General features: G+C 29.9%; 1 protein-coding gene across 1 annotated transcript in view; it reads left to right on the top strand.

Moving 5' to 3' along the window:
* Window positions 1-14366: 14366 nt before the first annotated feature.
* LOC107451564 (uncharacterized) overlaps window positions 14367-18722 on the top strand; it is a 37347-nt gene continuing 32991 nt past the window's right edge. Inside the window, exon 1 of the mRNA XM_016067703.5 lies at window positions 14367-14491. The gene's annotated coding sequence lies outside the window, so the exon portion shown is untranslated. The remainder of the gene's footprint in view (window positions 14492-18722) is intronic.

Below are 18722 nucleotides of genomic sequence, written 5' to 3'. Positions count from 1 at the left end.
CACCCAAAATTCGATATCATAATTTTACATTTTTTGTCGTTTTTTGAGAAATATATATTATACAAAACAATACCCCAAAACGATTTTTTTTCATTTAATTTATTTTGCAAGATATTAACAATAAAAATTTAAAGCTCTTTTTAATTAAAAAATAAATATCTAAGGATAGAATGAATGGATTTTAAAAAAATGCATCTCATTTTACGCGGAAATAATTGAAGTTTTTGATAAAATAATTATAATAAAACAAATGTTTAAAAAATTTAATTTTTATTGCAAAATTAAGTTGTAAAATGAAAAACAAAAATGTTGTTAATGTCGTACAAAGCTCAAACAAAACCCATTTCAAAGTAAATTTTATTCTGAACAAAATGGCTTTTCAAAAAAAAATGGATCGCAATTCCATAAAAAGTTATAGCTTTTTCCGCGAAACGCTGCACCGCGGAGGACTCTGTTAGTTATTTATAATTTATGCGCTGATTACCTCACACGCTGCGCGTTTTTTCATGTTTATACTTGAATTGTAACGACCGTTTGTTAAAGTAGTTCGGAGTGCTGATCTACGTGATAATAATTATCAAAGAAGGTAACTTTCAATTGTTACTTAACTTAGTAATATCAACTTTAATAATAATTATTGTTTTTTTTAACATAAAATTACATTTCTAAGAAATACATTAATTGTAAGAATTTGATTTGTATATTTATCACGAAATTCAATTATAAACTTACAGATAAAATCAAGAAATGGTGAACTATTGCTGCAACCCGCTGAACGAATTAAAGCATCGAAGTGTCTACAAAAATGTTACGCTTCTCATGGCGAAGGGGCATGCGATGGTATTGGTGGGACGGTGAAGAGGGAAGCAGGAAAGAGTAGTTTACAAACACAAAATATAACAACACCTAAAAAATTGTTCGATTGGGCATGTAAATTTTTCGATAATATTCAGTTTGACTTCTGCAAAAAACTGAACTTGAGAATGAAAAAAATTGGAAACAAGATCTAAGAAAGCTTCAACAATTTATGGAACTAAAGAATACCATACTTATTTATTTGAAAATTTTGAAACTCTCAAATGTAAAATATATTCTTCTAGTTCCAAGTTTGAGCTCAAAAAAATATGTAAATAAATTATAAATAACTAATTATTCATAATATTATTCACCTACAATTATAAATGAAAAATTTATTATTTAGTATAATGTTTGTTATTTTGTGAAACTTTGGTTGAGGTTTTTAAATTCCCTCCAAGTTAACTAATACAGCGCAATTGAGCGATCAGCGGAGTGGAGTGGCAGAGCCCACCGCGGTGCAGCGTTCCGCGAAAAAAGCTGGAATTACGATCCATTTTTTTTTGAAAAGCCATTTTGTTCATAATAAAATTTACTTTGAAATGGGTTTTGTTTGAACTTTGTACGACATTAACAACATTTTTGTTTTTCATTTTACAACTTAATTTTGCAATAAAAATTAAATTTTTTAAACATTTGCTTTATTATAATTATTTTATCAAAAACTTCAATTATTTCCGCGTAAAATGAGATACATTTTTTTAAAATCCATTCATTCTATCCTTAGATATTTATTTTTTAATTAAAAAGAGCTTTAAATTTTTATTGTTAATATCTTGTAAAATAAATTAAATTAAAAAAAATCGTTTTGGGGTATTGTTTTGTATAATATATACTTTTTAAAAAACAACAAAAAATGTAAAAATTATGATATCGAATTTTGGGTGTTACCGCTATTAAAATTTTGACTCACCGTTATATTGATAATAATATTACGCTTGTTACACTTGAATCAGTTGTCTTGCCCATTAGCCTGAAAATATCACTTGGAAAACTTGTTTTATATATTAGGTGAGAAATGACATTTTGAACGATTTTTGCATCTATTGGTAGAAAATACCGCTTGAAACAGCCACTTTATATTCTGGAAATAAAATAATAATTGAAACAGTTGTTTCGACATTTGATAAGAAAATAGCCCTTGAAAATGTTGTTTTGCAAATTGGTAAGATATAAAAGCAAATAATAGCAGACGCTAGCTGCAAATTGGGAAAAATAAAAGTTATTTTTATCGTCAATTATTTCAGTCAAATAGCGCTTAACGGTTAATGTAGCAAAACACAAATATTTAAAATTTCGGTGAAAAGAAACGTAAATATATCGTACTGTATAGTAATGATATTTCTTGTAAGACAAAAAAACATAATTTTGGTTAATAAAACTAATATACGGTATTTCAACGATATTTTAAGATATTTTCAAACGATTTTACGATATTTACGATATTCTGGTTTTCAAAATTATAGTTCTTATTACTACACACTTTGTAAAAAATACAAAACTGAAAAGTATATTTTACCAAATAAATGTTTTTAGACCATATTCTAAAGTGTCATGGTAAATTAACACATTTTACCACATTTACCAAATTTTAATTAACATATATATTTTAATTAACATATAAATGGAAATTAAAAATTGAAATATAAAACTATATTTTAGTGACAATTTTACCAAAATGATAATCGGTAAAAAATGCCTAGCTTTTGAGTATTCCCATAGAACCAGAAACACGGTAAATTTTACCATATTCTGGTTAATTTTGACCAAACTTATTTTCGCAGTGCGCGATCAAAAATTCTGAAATAATAAATGACAAATTTTTATACATTTTTAACGATATTTTAAACCATTAAAAAAGTTGCTTGAAACTGTGAAAAGGTACTATTTCAATTTAGGAGTGAGAAAAATAATGAATCAAATTTTAAATTCTGTTATTTTATAACAGACCCTAATGCAATTTATATTAGTAAAACGCAGTTTCAAGTTTATAAATGTTTTGATAACACTTAAGTTAAGCACCATCTCGGTTTCTAATTTTGCAGCTTTTAGGTTTCGAAAGAAAAGCATAAGTACATTCCCAACTCGAAATTGAATAATTTACATTTGGTTAGCTCTGCTACATAACTTGTTCTCTAATAAAAAAAATAAAATATTCCTTCAGAAAAATTGATTTTGTGAACTAAATCCTTTTTATTTATATTAATGAATTTATAAAGAAGTCTTTATTGTTTTAAACTCGTGATAGATTATATAATTTCATAATGAAATTAATTCTTTTGATTTAATCAAGAAAAAAAACTATTTTTGGAGAAGAAAATTATCAAAAAACTTTTTTTCTTGCCAACTGAACGAATCCTTTAAAAATCAATCAATAAAATGTCTTGTTTCTTAATCAACTTGCATTTAGAAGTCAATGAGTTATTGACCCTTCTGATCAAACTTTCTTTGAAAAGTCATGTTATATATAGGGGTGTGGTGCCTGGTTTTGCTTAAATGTTATGGCAAATGTAAGCATTCATTTTTTCGGCCTTTTGCTTGCTTTTGTTTTTATAGTACAATTGACTAAAAAAATCAATTATACTGAAGCCGATTGAAATTCTAGGAATATTAACAACTTTTTTAAAAATAATTTAGTATTATTTACAATTCGTTATAATTAATAAAAGTTACATAATGATAATAGAAATTTGTCACACTCTCAGAAAATAAACTCACACTTTTAATGATTCATCAATCCGCGAGAAGCATTTCATTAATTTTGTGAATCACTTCGTGGCGGAAAACAAACTCTCAAATATATGACGAAAATGTTTTCTTAACTCGAAACCTCATCGTAGGGCATTGTGAGAGATTATTAACTAGAAGGACAAAACTAGAATAAACACTAGACAATCGAAAATAAAGGGGCATATCAAGACGACCAGCTTGAATGGTGTTCAAAAAGTTGGTGTCATTCCAGGAAGATCCGGGGTTCGAATCCCGCCTTGATTATGAGAGTACTTTATCTCACTGTTCTATCTGTCTTTGTTGTGTTATTCCACCTATATGGAACCCGCGTTATAGTGTATATTAAAAAAGTAAAAGACATTAGGCACTACGAGTTATTTTTATTTTCTCGAAAAAAATGTAATAACGAAATACATTTTTTCATTTTTAAGAAATTCGTTTCCTTGAAGAAGTGAATATAGTTATTTCTTCGCTTAAATGAAATTCTTACTCGGAACCTATCGCTGGTTTAAAACTAAAACGACACTTCTGCACTCACTTCTGATGTTATTTGAATGAGAAGTGAGTGCAGAAGTGTCGTTTTAGTTTTGAATCAGCGATATACCAGGAAACGATCTCGTCAAAAACAAAAAAAGTTTCAGGATATTTGAGTATCCATTTTTTACAGGGCAATCATTATACACATTCAGTATTATGAATGGGCCTGGTTGGTAGGGTGCCTGACTTACGTTAGTGAGAATGGGAATCTGAATCCAACCGGCCTAAGACTCTTTGTAATGGTGACTGGTGCACGTTAAATCTGCCGGGCCACAAAATCATCCATGTTCCCATTACAAATTCTACATCTGGGGATACTAGATTGGAGATAGATCGTTCTCTGGTTCAGGTAAGGTTCTAGTTCAGATCTGTGGATGAATGAATGGGTTCCCCCTACAAATGGGTGTGACGTTGAAGAAGTTGAACTCTTGGTCATAGATAGCACCACTGGAAAATAAGAGCAATCGTAATTGGAAAATAAGAGCCTTAACGGCCTACGACGACAACATTATTATGGATATTGGGTAAATTCAAAAAGTTGCATTTATCATATGTATCTGCTTAACAAAATAATTAAATTTAAATAACATTTTGAAAATCATATGGCTTATGAAGTAATATAACAAGAAAAGTAAATTTCATAAAAATAAGGATTTTATTCCGTGGTCTTTCTGAACAGAAAATTTACATGTTTCCTCTCTGCTAGAAAGACTATAATCTTTACATTTTTCGGTAAATATAAACTTCTCTGCCAACTGGTCTGTGTAATGGACAGGGAACTGGCCTTGCTTCAGAAAGGTCCTGGGTTCGAATCCCGGGGAAGGCACGGATGTTATTTCATTATCCGTACAATCTGTCCTTACTGTGAGGGAAACGTTGGCCCACCTAATATGGTACCCCTGAAAAAGTGGCTAGCAAATCTGCCGTGCAAATGCCTGTATGACGAAAGGCCATTCCGCAGAAAGGCCATTCCACATTGGAAAAAAATTAAATAAGCGTCTCTTGAAAATAACTGAGGAATCATTCAAATATTGTCTTGAAAAACGAAAACCTTAATTCAACTCCCCACTTCTAAATTATAACGTTTATACTCCGGACTTCAAAATTTTAGTTCATATCAGGGCTTTAAATTGAATTTTAATATTTTACCACGTTTATAACAATTTATCTTTGTGTATATCTGTTCGGGTGGAATTTTGAAATCGATTTTAATTTACCACGTTTATATCAACTTGCTTTCGTATATGTCTGTTCGGGTGGAATTTTGAAATCGATTTTAATTTACCACGTTTATATCAACTTGCCTTCGTATATGTCTGTTCGGGTGGAATTTTGAAATAGATTTTAAACTAACTTCCCGACTAGCTACAGACTTCAAATTTGGCACATAATTCAGAATCGGATGACAATGCATGAAAATGAAGAGAAAAAAGACATACGAAGTAAAATAAAATTAAAATTAAAGAAAAATTAATATTTTTGCGATTGTCTTTTGTTGTCGATTCGATTATTTCAAATTAGTGTCACATGTCAGTTGAAAAGTTTTGTGTACAGTGAGTGAAAAAATTGAGATTTTGGAAGTGAGTAAAAAAATAATAATAATAATAATAATAATATTTTTTAAAAACCACGTTTTTGTAGTGGAGAATAATAATTAAAAAACAAAAATTTGAAAACGAAAAACGTGGGGCACATGAAATACATAACAGTACATATACACATACATATACACATTTTCTTACTCATACACAACCACATGCACATCCACGTTCAGATACAATTACAGATATGCATACTCATATTCTCATAAGCACGCATACTGTTACTGTTATGCACCCCACTTTTTTCGTTTTTCAAATTTTTGTTTTTTAATTATTATTCTCCACTACAAAAACGTGGTATTTAAAAATATTATTTTTATTTTTATTTTTTTCCCTTTTAAATATCATTGTACATTATCAACGTAACTGTGGAAAATCCTCATTGCGTCATGAATTACAATTCCAGTACTCTCCGAGTATCTTCGTTATTAAAAATAGTAGTGTTAAATATCCACTTTTATTAATTCCCCCAATTCCAATATACATTGTTTTTATTGAAATAAATACAAATGAATATGAAATGAATTATTCCAAGAAGTTGTATCAGTAAAATATCATCTGCTCATCTTGACACTCAGAACTAGTTTCGCTTATATGATTGTCGATTTCTTAGTTAATGATATCAATTCAGTTATTTTTCAACCATGGTTATCCTATGACTGTTTTATAGTTTTAATTTACTAAGCTTTATGTTTCAACCTCTTAATAAATCACTTTATTATTTTCATCACTTTAAAAGGACGTTTATTTTCCAATTGTAACAAAATTTAATACTAATCGATTTATTTGAATCTGTTTTAATTAATAATTCTATTTTGAAATATTTACTCTCACTTTTTAAAGCATATGACACAAAGAAAAAAAATTTGGTAAAATTACTATTCTGTATTTCTGGAAAAAAATATAAAGGAAATAAATAAACATTATTCTGGTAATAAAGACTAAAATATACGGTATTCAAACTATTCAGTTGATAATTTTTCCGTTCTTATATTAACGGCTTAGATAAAATTTTAGTTTTTAAAATTATAGTTCTTATTACGACATATTTAGTAAAGAATACAGAACTGAAAATTAAATTTAACCGAATAAATGGTTTTCTATGCCATAAGCTTTAAGGCATCGCGATAAAATTGACAATTTGTACTTCATTTACCAATTTTTATCTCATATCTCATATTATAAAATCACTTTTTATTGTTAATTTTACCTAAATGATTACCAAAGTGCTTCGCAAATAACTAACGAGCTTTTTGGAGTTCCCATGGAGTAAACTTTACAATGTTCTGTTTATTTCGAACGTACTTTTTTACTCGGTGATAAGCTGTTTAATATTGTGCATGTTTAAGTATAACATTATCAAGAATTTGTACTTAATAAATTTTTATTTTCATTTCTAGAAAAAATTTACAAAAAAAGTACGCATTTTTTTTGTGAATAAATACAAGTTGATGCACTAAACACGAAATGAGAAATGCAATTTGCAACCAACCAATATGACATCTTGGTTTGTTTCTTCAGTTTTGAGAGGAATTTTATATTTTTACCTAGTTTGCTTTTTTCATTCTCTATAAATAGTTTCACGGTGCTAAAATCTACCTCGTAAAAATAGGTATTATTAATTTTTAAAGTTAATGAAAAATTAATGTTTTTTTCCATTTATTGAATTTTGAAATTGGTAATAAAGTAGAAACATAACGGCAGTGCTAAATCTTGCTGACAACCGCATTTTAATTGCAATTTACTAGAGTAAAAAATGATTAAATACGTAATTATAACACTCAAAATTCTTTATGTGCATTGTATTTTATAGAAGACAGATCCTAACATGCAAAGAACTATTTCAATATAAATGAGAAAATTAACTGTAACTTTCATTTTTCTTTTATCGCATGATAGAAATTCGGTAGTTAAGATGTTACGAGTTTGTTTAGGCGTGGTTCGTATTTAACTCTTTTGTTTGAGACAAAATAGTATTTTTATATATTTTTGAAATGTGCCTCTGAATGGGTTTCAGTTAAATGGCCAGGAAAACAACTTTTTTGTTTAACCATGATCTATCATAACAATAGGATTTGTGAAGCTATTTTTTGAGGTACTATTATTATACAATATAATAGAACACGTAACATTTCCTTTTATTAAAACATTTTTAATTAAAACATAACACATAACATCTTTTATCTATATATTAACAAGCACTTGAAATTAGAATCGAGTAACTTTATCATACAAAAAAATTGATCGAAATTTTTTTTTCGGGCAAGCTGCTGTATAATTTAAAAAATAATATTTTTACTATTACAATATAACTGCTCTAACTCTTATTGATCACAATATCAGTTGATTAAATAACATATTTATTACCTAACATATCTCTAGTTTATATCCACTTGGATCAGTCTGCGTAGGGACCGAGGGTGTGCGGTATTGGTTCTCGTTGAACTGTTCTACCGTAAAGTGCTTGCCTACGCGTGCAGGTCGTCAGGCTACTGAAGCGGGGGTGCCATCTCCATCTCAGAGGATCAAAATTGTGATGCCATGTCTTCGGATCATTATCAGGGCTGTTTCCCAGACCTTCGCTAATAGCCCATTGTGCAGCTCTAGTGCGACCTAAATGAACTAACACTACAACTCTAGTTCGTGTCTTTAAAACTATCTTTCTATCGTGTTCTTCCTTTTTGCACTATAAAAGAATAAATAAAAGCAAAATCTCTGAAAAACAATATTTTGCTTTCACATCAATTTCAGATGGCAAAATTTATATAAAATATACAAATACTTGACAAAACTTTAGCATAAATCTGTAGTTTTTAATTTTTAAAAATTCATTATTTTAGCACCCAAAAAATGAGATATCTTTTAATAAGGACATATAATTCAGATTTCTGTTTTTGATTGTGTTATCTTATAAAGAATTAACTTAAATTAATAAGTTTGATAAAAGTGATAATGCTCATAAGTTTATTAAAAAATTCAATTTTTAGTGCATAAAGTATAGATAATATAGTACAGTGTGTAAATGCTCTTTCGTCGAATGCTTCGACAGATTTTTCACAACTATGGTTGAATTTTAGCAGCTCTCGGCAAGCTATGGTAAGTATGTCAATACAATCTTTTAAGAACTCACTCACAAAATACATATCATGTAAACAAACCGTCATCTTGAACAACATATTGTCAATACCTTGAGCATTTTTTATATTTTTAAACCAGAATTACAAACATTTTAAAGAAGAATTCAGTGAATAGTTATTTAAATGTACAATAATTATTCGCCAAATTTACGGAGCTCCAAAATTCACAATCTTCTTCATCAACGAGCAGCAGATTAGTGTATGCTTTATGAATTATTGGTGTTAAGATTCATGTTCCCTTTCGAGTGTAAAAAAAAAAAACTTGAAATAAAGTAATCATTCACACTATTTTTAGAGTTTTTTGGCATTAAAGTAGGATATGTATTACACTCCAGTTTTTACATTTTAAACTCAAATGCGTTTACTCCATTCCTGAATTATTTTTACCAATTTTCGGGCACGTTTGGAAACGGTAGATTATTTATAACAGAAAAAGCGAAGGTGAAAATTTGTTTTCGCTTTCAGAAATTTAAATTTTTTTTTTTAAAGACTTGTACGTATTTACTTATATAACAAAAATAATTATATTCTCATACGGAGATTTACATAAATAGCTTACTTGTATTAAATAATTTTATTATAGCGCATTGAAAAAATATAACGCGTCTATTTTTTAATACGCGTTTTGTACGATATCCACGCTTTCAAACAACACGCACCCATTTTTTAAATATGTATTGTGAACTTTATCCAATTTTACAAATGTGTATTTCAAGCTATGTCAATTTTCTTAAAAAAACGTGCATTTAGAATTTTTATCAGACTGTATAGCGAACAGTCTTTTAAAACCATCAGATCAATATTGATTTCAGATAAATATCTTTGCACTTTCAGGCGAGTTAGCTGAGTTGTAGCAATTCTTATTTTACACTGAGAGAAGTTTGATGTTCGTAGATGAAACCGCTGTCAGTATTAATGAGTATCTGAAAATTTATGACCAGTTTTCGCAAGAAATTCGATCAAATTGACAGAGAACTAAACCATTGAAAATCTACAATAATTCGTTGTGTCATTATAGAAAACCTTTCGCAGGACGAAATACGCATTACATTGAATGGGTATCAACAGAAGTTCAATGATCAGAAATAGTAACTAGCTGAAGAATATAGTATGAAGTGTTGAAAAATTCTAAAGGAGATGTCTAAAATCTTATAGAGCGGATGTTTTAAATCTGTTCCGAAAATAACTTAGTAAAATGCTCGATTAACATATTAATAAAATGTTTTTGCATGAAACTATAAACTATGTAACTATAAATCTCTTCAGTAAACTGGATTTGTTTCTTGCCAGTGACAAAGGCATTATCTCAATTCTGTTAATAAAAAAAAAGGAAAGAAAAGAAAAGGGGGACATTGTACTAGTACTTTTGAGTTTTTGCACTTCAAGATCACATGTACCCACACATGTGACATATGACGTTAGCACCAGATGATAGTTTGTAAGCAAAATGGTGTGTTAAAGTTGAGCTAAGTTTCACCACATAAGTTAAACTATTAATAGTTAAAGTGAAGTTAATTAAATACAGTGACGTATTGCACATCGAATTTGTTGAAATATATTTCCTCCTCGTCTATGTCTTTACTTACTTAACTTAGATTTGTTATTTTTTTATCTATTTTATTATAACCGTGATATATTTTTGTTTTATGCACCTAGCAACTTCAATGCATTATTATTTTCCTTTTGTTCTACACGGCTTCGTGTCTTTCGTTGTGTTAAATTTTAAAAAAAGGGGAAAGAATTGAAATCTTTGTAAAAGAATATAGTATGTGTCACTTAAGATAATTCATACTTGACGGGCTTGTCTTTCTCGAAATAGAATGGAAAGAACAGTTGCTAACGTAAGCAAGTGCCAGGTTTCAACAACCAATCAGGATGGAGATAACCAAACTACGTCACTTGCATGCATCTCATTGTAAAGAAATGACAGTGGAAAAGAAATGTTGGTAATATTGAAGTGGTTGGGAAACGCTTGACATGATGTAATTGTACCCAAAAAACTGCATGAAGGAATGTTTTATTTTAATAACATTAAATTGAGTGTTCTGGTACATTTTAAAAGGTACAGTTAAAAAAAAGATGCTTGCACAAAACTCACGCGCATTCACTGGCTATTATGTGAAAAGGACCTAACGATATCGGTAACCGATTCATTAGGTTTGAGAATAAAAAGAAGTGACTACTAAGTTATTACCGGCTATTGCTACTAACTGAAAATTTAAATTTTTACGTTAAATGATAATAGTTTCGCATCTTTTATACTTTGTTTTTAGTAGAATTAAAGATATTTTATAGACAAGGGTATGCTCAGTCCAGATTGTTCAATCGATTTAAGCATAAAAAAATAAATCCCTCAGAATTTTTAAGAAAAATTTAGTTTGTTAATTTTAATGTGAAAGAGCAGCCTATTAATTTAATTCTATAATACGAAGAAATTAAGCACACTTAATCTTTTTTTTGCTCGATAAATTTATTGCATCGATCATTAAATCCAATCCTTTTCTAAATTGAACTTAATAAACTGAAAAATATTTCTCAGTACTTAAATTAATCCTCTTTTATTATGGTAATTTAGATTTCGGACACTTTCATAAAGTATTTTTAGTATTCAATTTGCATTATTAAAAAAAGAAACGAGATGATCGATATTTAAATTTATGAGGTTGAATTTGCTTTCTACTTGATAATTTATAGTTATAGTTAAAAGTATGAAGTCAATTAATAGGAACGTTTTTTTAGAATTATTAATGTTATTAAAAGTCAGATATAAAGCTTTTTCTATTTAATAGTCAACGCTGTTTTAATTACATGTAAAATTCATTTTTAATCACTTTCGTGAAAAGAGAACTTGCAAACTCGCAATACATTGAGCATTTCAACATTAAGAACAAAAACCATTGAGCATAATGAAAAAATTAGTAGTTTTGAAATTGGGCAAATTATTTGCTTGAAGTGAGATAGCAGAGTGGATGAAAGTTACTTGTGAGGATGCTTGTTAAAATTGTCCCTTTAAAAAAAAATCAATTTTTCATAAATTTGTTAAATTTATTCAATGTGAAAAGTACCAACACAAATTTCTTACAAAAATTAATTCGACATTTTTTTTTAAGATTAATAATTTACGATACAATAAGTGAAGGGTTGAAAATTGGGGTAGGAATTAAAAAGGTTGAAAGAATTGTTCTTTTTTTTTTTTTCTTTTCAAAAAAAGATGCTTTTTTTTTTTTAGAGATATGACTTTTCAACTGCTTTGTCTTGCATATAAAATGTTCTTAAGATCGAAAAGTTTTTTTTATATATTCCGGGGGGAGAATTCCAAAATTCGAAAAAAAGACAGGATTCCAATGGTTTAGTTAGGTTAGAAGAAAAGCGAGTTCAATTACAATGTTTTTAGTGAGGTAACAATGTATTGCAGTTCTTGCATGATCTCTGCGAACACATTCTATAATGAAGCGGAAAACTAAAACTAAACGCCTTTTCCGAAATCATAAAACAAATTAAAAACTCCTGAAAAAAATTACGATAAAACTGAGCTGTCCTGAGCTGAATAACAATAAAAAAGAGTAAACATAATTAAGAGAAATTAAAAACTGACAACTAAAGCACGTGTCAAACGGACGCTTACGGCATTCACGAGAAATCTCTTTTTCGTAGATTTATTTTTTGGAAAATATCCATTCATTAACTCTATTAGGTTTTACCTTTTCATTTGATTTTTGAAATGCTAGAATGTGCATATGCCTAAAATGTGTATGCATAATATATAGGGTTTAGGTAAACTTCAGATCTCTGCAAAATAATCTTGAAAATTAATTACTGTAAAAAGTAACAACACTCTGGTTTCTAGTTTTTTAAATTTTTTATTGCAAATTTATTATTTACGTTAACTATACACGGTAGGGGGGGGGGGAGTAGCAGAGTACTCTATTGTCATCAAGATACGAACCGGGGAAAGCTCTTACTGAAGCAGACATTCTATCCTATGAACAATCCTGTCATGACATATAAATAGTTAGAGTTATAAGATGTAAAAAAAACGGTCATATCGTCCTATTCAGAGAAAAAACATTCTGGTTAAATTACGGTACTAATTATAATGACAATTCTGTTTTTTTTTTCTTTCTAAAAAATCGTAATTATGATAATAAAACCAAAATATATGGTATTTATACTAATCTATTTCGTATTTTTCTCCGTTCATATGATTAAGGCTTACCTGATTTTCAAAATTACAGTTCTTATTATACATAACTGAAAAGTAAATTTATCCATATAAAAGTTTTTTTTTTTAAACCCTACTCGAATGTATCATTATAAAATTACCAGATTTTGCAATGTTTACCAGGTTTTATAGCATATTATAAAACCATACTTTATTTTTAATTTTATAAAAATTCTTACCAAAGAGCTTCAATGAGAATTACAGAGCTTTTTGTTGTTCCCATAAAGTCAGCAACACTGTATATTTTACCACATTCTATTAGTTTTGACCCTACTTTTTTTCTCAGCCTAGAAGAAAAGAAAGCCAGCCTGGCCTCTATTCGATACTAATCTAAACTATTTTCCCTGAACAATTTATTTTGTTTTATAACCAACCCAATTATGAGTTTACGACTATCAATGTTCAACCCCGTAACCTTGAAATTTTGAACCCAACTCAGATGCCAACTTCTGGATCAAGGGCAACTTCTGGATCTTGAACTAGCCTGCGTGGATAACTTTTTAATGGAAGTAACCCGCATTTGATTTGCAATAAGAGGAAAACCACTAAAACCTACCGCAATTGTCCCGATGCCAAAGGAATTTTAAACCATGATCTGTCTACCACTGAGCATATTTAATGCCCTGTAATTTAGATTCCAATCCAGAAGACGAGGGAAATCAAGTAAATTTGTCTTCATATAGGACGTTCGATGGAACTAACCTGCATTTGCGTTACATGGAGAAGAAAACAAGGAAAAGCTCCCATGGTTAGCCTGACTTGCGAAGACTCTTACCAATTATCCGTCTACCATTAAGGATATTTTACGTCAGCACTGTGGTAAATGAGCAGAATTCGTATCAACGAGCTACCGCTAGGATTGGAATGTTCTACCTCATTGGGAGACAAATGCTCTATCCCCAATTAATGAAACAGTGCAGACTGCATTTTACAATGATATTTACCCTAAAAATTTTCGGTCTAATAATCGATAACAGCAAGCACTCGTTTTTCCTTTTTATTTAAATACTCATTAAGAAATAGTTTGAACAATTAAATGGAAACATTCAAATTAAGAGCGGTTGACCTATAACTGTTAGTTAAGAATGCACCTACTCCTTAAGAGATTTTTCATTAAAAAGACATATTATCTTGATTTTCAAGAAGCGAGATGGCCTAATGATCGCATGTTTGATCTCTAGGGTGCATTTAGTTCCAATTCCCCGAGGAGCTTAGCGCAACAAGAGGGCGTGGTTCATAATTCTCCGCCTATCATTACGTCATAGCTACTGCTCCTCTAGTTGTGGGAGTTAGAACTCTATAAAACTGTTTCACAGACCACATAAAGTCCTCTGAACTCAAGGAGGCATTTTTAAAAAGTTTAGAAATCAACGAATACTATTTTGGGAACAAATTTGAAGGAAACGCAAGTGAGTTTCACTTCTTTTTTTCATATTTATTAAAACGTATAGGATTATTTTTCACATTTTCACTTATTTACTACGGGCTAACAACTGAATGAAGTTTGTAATTACATTATAAATAAAATCTTTATGCTCAAATTAAAATCTCTTAAATATTATAAATGATATTCACATTTTAATTATTTTATGAATGTTATGTAGGGCTGTAAGGTAATGGAATTTCATCGTGATTTGTTATCATAAAATAACAATAATTACGATATTTTTTTTTTTCATTTTGATTTTATTTTTATGAATTTCTCATTCGATAATTTTCATGTCAGCTAAAAGGAAAAATATTTATTTTAAATTGCTTTTAACAATTTTTATAATAATTAATTAAAAAACTTCTAATCGAAGTAGTACACTTATAATATGGCTGCCGATATTATTTTGAGAATCCATTGTCGATATTATGTGTAAACATCATTTTCGATAATTATTACGAAATTTTTGCATTCGATAATTATTACTATCTACAATGATCCCGTTACTATTGTTTTCTGTATTTATCATTGCTGATAATGAACGCGTGATTGTCACATACCCGTTATTTATCATAAAACACGATATATCCTGATACAATGTGGGAATACTTTTTAAAACATTATTATCGCAGTGCAAAAAATGTAGATATTTCACGGTATATCGCCTAGTCCAGGTGTTTCCAAAGTTGGTTTATAATTGTCTCCTATCATCCTGTAGAATATTTTTCTTCCGCATTATGTTTATTATACACACATAATGCAACTTTCATAAACATAAGATTAATAAAAATTGAACAATGGCAGAATAAAGAGAAGAAATGTATGCATCTCAATTTAAAATTCACTCAAGTATTTTAAGTTTATTTTAATTTATGACCGTCAATGAACAACCGATCCAATTTTGGGTTTATGACTACTAAAGTTCAACTCCGTTGCCTTGTAATTTCGAACCCAAACCAGAAGACAAAGGAACTCCTGGATCAAGTATTGGGAGAAATCTGTTTTTGATGGAACTAGCCCGCATTTGCGTTACATGGAGAGGAAAACTATGAAAATCTACCCTGGTTAGCCTTACGGCGAGGGCACTCAAATCCATGATCCTTCTTCTATTGAGGATATTTTTACGTCAGCACTGTGAGCGGAGCGAACCGGGTGTGAAATTCGTATCGATCAGTCATTGCTGGGATTCGAACCCGGTTTACCTCATTGGGAGGCAAACGCTCTATCCCCTGAGCCACCACGGCTCTTTAATTGTAATCATAAAATAAATATTATAAGCAGAGTAAAAGTCCGTTGTAAAGACAACGCATAATAGGGAATAAAATTGTCGTACTATCGCACTTGTCAAAGAAAGTAGAAACACATATTTAATGCTAAAATTCAATAAAAAGTATAAAAAAATTATGATATTAATCTCTATCTTTTTTTATTTTGGAGAATTGTCTTCATTTAAAATACAGCTCCTGTCATAGACTGCTCCTGTCAGGACACAGAACTTCTTGGCTCTGTGCTGTGCATAATAAAGGACAAAAATGTGTAATTGTTTGAATAAGTTTCCAATTCGTTACATCCTTTTTAAAAAGAAAATGGAATGCACAAGCCTTTACAGTTCCATAACAGTGAATGTTGATTTTAATAATAAGTTGTCAGGAAGGGAAATAACAGGCATTCGGTGTATGAAATGTGCATTTTTTAATAAGAGTGCTGACGTATCACTAAAAACGGAAGATCTTTTTGTTGAGAAAGGGATAACCAAGCTGGTGGTCGCCTACACATTGCTTTATAAAAAATAATAAATCGAAATGTAAGGCGAAAGTGATATTTGGTTTTGTCTTTTCCGTATTAATACTAGAAATAAATAAAAATGTCTTCCATTTAAGGTTTTTCTTAAAATATTTGTTCATTCGAACATCAGAAAAACGTACTATATTAAGGTAACATAAACGTACTTTATTAAGAAATTTTTTGTCGTGATGGCAGAAAACTACTAATTTCAAAACGCACCTGCATCTTTGATATTAAAAAATTTTGAAGATGGCGTAGAAATTTGTCGTAAAAGCGGATTTCTTTTAATATGCCATTCTCGTTATATCAAGATTTTATTGTATTAATCAAAAGAATAGAAATAAAGCGAAATTACAATATATGCCAAGATATAAGGAAATCGTTTCGTGAAAGTGTTTTTGATGAGATACCTTTAAATCTTCGACGCAGAATTTTAATTTAACACAATTTTCATACTTTTTTATTATTTTGATTTAATTTAAGGTGAAAAAAATAAGAGGAGAATATTATAATTAATATTTTAATTATTTATGGTTATGAAGTACAACATTAAACGCAGGTGCCTTTATCGGAGGTTAGAGGTAGAATTTTTACCACACGCCTCACTTTCAAACAATGATTTTTCCAATATGCAGTTATTTTCAGTTATTTAGGTCTAAGAGAAACAAATATTTATCAACGAAATTTCTTTGATTTACAAAATAAAATGTTGAGAAATTTTTGAATATGAATGAAAAAAAAATCAAACTACTTTTTTTTTTGGATTTTATATTTAAGGGAAAATATAATGACAATAACCGAACAGATTTTTTTTAGTAATTATTGGACTGTTTTTTTTTATTATTATTTTTTCTTGTAATTGGAGAGTCAGAAAAATATATATAAAAAGGGAACAGCTGTGACCACCGTCTTCAAAGGGTAAAACTTTGTTTTTTCCTTTCAAGGGATACAGATAACTTTATTATTACTTCTCAGTCGAATTTTTTTTTTTTGAATTTCCAAACCAAAAAAGGCATTTCGTCTAATTGCTGAAAATTAATATATGCTCCATCTAAAATTCGAAAATGAAAAATATTTTTGTCCTCAAGTAGTTTTTTGCTTGACCTATTGGTAGTGAAATATGTGATGTACCGTCCACTAATCTCCAGTTTACCCTGCAAGGAATCCAAGTTTTACCTTAAAAAAATACACTGTGACAACATATTTATTAACTCCATGCTTTGAAATGTTTAAGAGAAATATCTGCATGAAATGATCATTAAAATTAGTTAAAAATTATTTTGGAAAATAATTTTCCAACCTCGAAGTTCAAACAACTTTACAATCAGTCTTGGGGCATCAGACCGCAAAAATCTCATTTATCACGAAACTATATCAACTATTTTGACATGCAATAGTTACACTAATGAAAACGAAGTTACGGAACGAATAAAATTTATTTTGATTTCAATTTCAGGCAGGAAATCTCATTGCGAAACTTGGGAAGAAAGTTGGACTAGTTGCACCATCTCTTAGCAATATTCAGAAATACAAAAATATTCGCGGGGTTTAAAAATACGTGTAAGTAGCGACGAATTCCTTTTCAATGATGCAATTATTATCTTCGTTGCAAGGCGTGCCACTCTGACCATATGGGCACAAAAATGCCATACGTAGCAGATGTGACGCGGTCAGAGAAGGGTAAAGGATTAGTCTTAGACTTGACGTGACGCCGTCAGAGAAGGGTAAAGGATTAGTCTTAGACTTGACGCGACGCCGTCAGAGAAGGGTAAAGGATTAGTCTTAGACTTGAAGACGCAGATACCTCAAGTCACGGGAAGCATTTTTTGAGCCCCTTATACAGTTCTAGTATTCATTGGTTGTTGCGTTAAGACCTCCGTCATTTCATGCAAAGAGCAAAATAAAAAATAACTCAGCTATTTTCATACTTGAAAGTAATTGATTATAACTGTCGAAAGTCATATTATTTATGAATTTACAATTTTCTTTGGGTGAAAAAATTCTTTTTCTCGAATAGGCAAAAAAATTGCTTTTGTTTTTATAGAAGATCACTCTGCCTCTTTCCAATGATTTAAACCAAATGATATACTTAAGCATTTGTTGCTTCTAATGACAATTGGAGACTCCAAGCTCGCCAGCCAAGCAAATTAAGTGCGGAAGGTGCACCCTTCGTTTGATACGAGAGCACCACAAGGGTGAAAGTATGTCTTAGTTCAGAACTCCACGAACAGATGGCAGCACCAATTATTCGTGAGCCCACTCAATTAGATATAGACAATTTCGACAAAGATCAGAAGGGGAAGGAAATTTTACCCAGATCTCACTCTCATTACCCATGGCATAGCTCAGCGACCAACCACGGAACTTTTTATTCCACAGATTTTACGAGCACGTATATCGCATATACTCGTTGGATCTCAACTCGT

The sequence above is a fragment of the Parasteatoda tepidariorum genome, chromosome 7 (assembly GCF_982258835.1).
Source record: "Parasteatoda tepidariorum strain Cologne lab strain chromosome 7, Ptep-v5.0, whole genome shotgun sequence".
NCBI classification, from domain to species: domain Eukaryota; kingdom Metazoa; phylum Arthropoda; class Arachnida; order Araneae; family Theridiidae; genus Parasteatoda; species Parasteatoda tepidariorum.
Note: the sequence above shows the minus strand (reverse complement) of the source record. Positions and strands in the feature narration are given on the sequence as shown.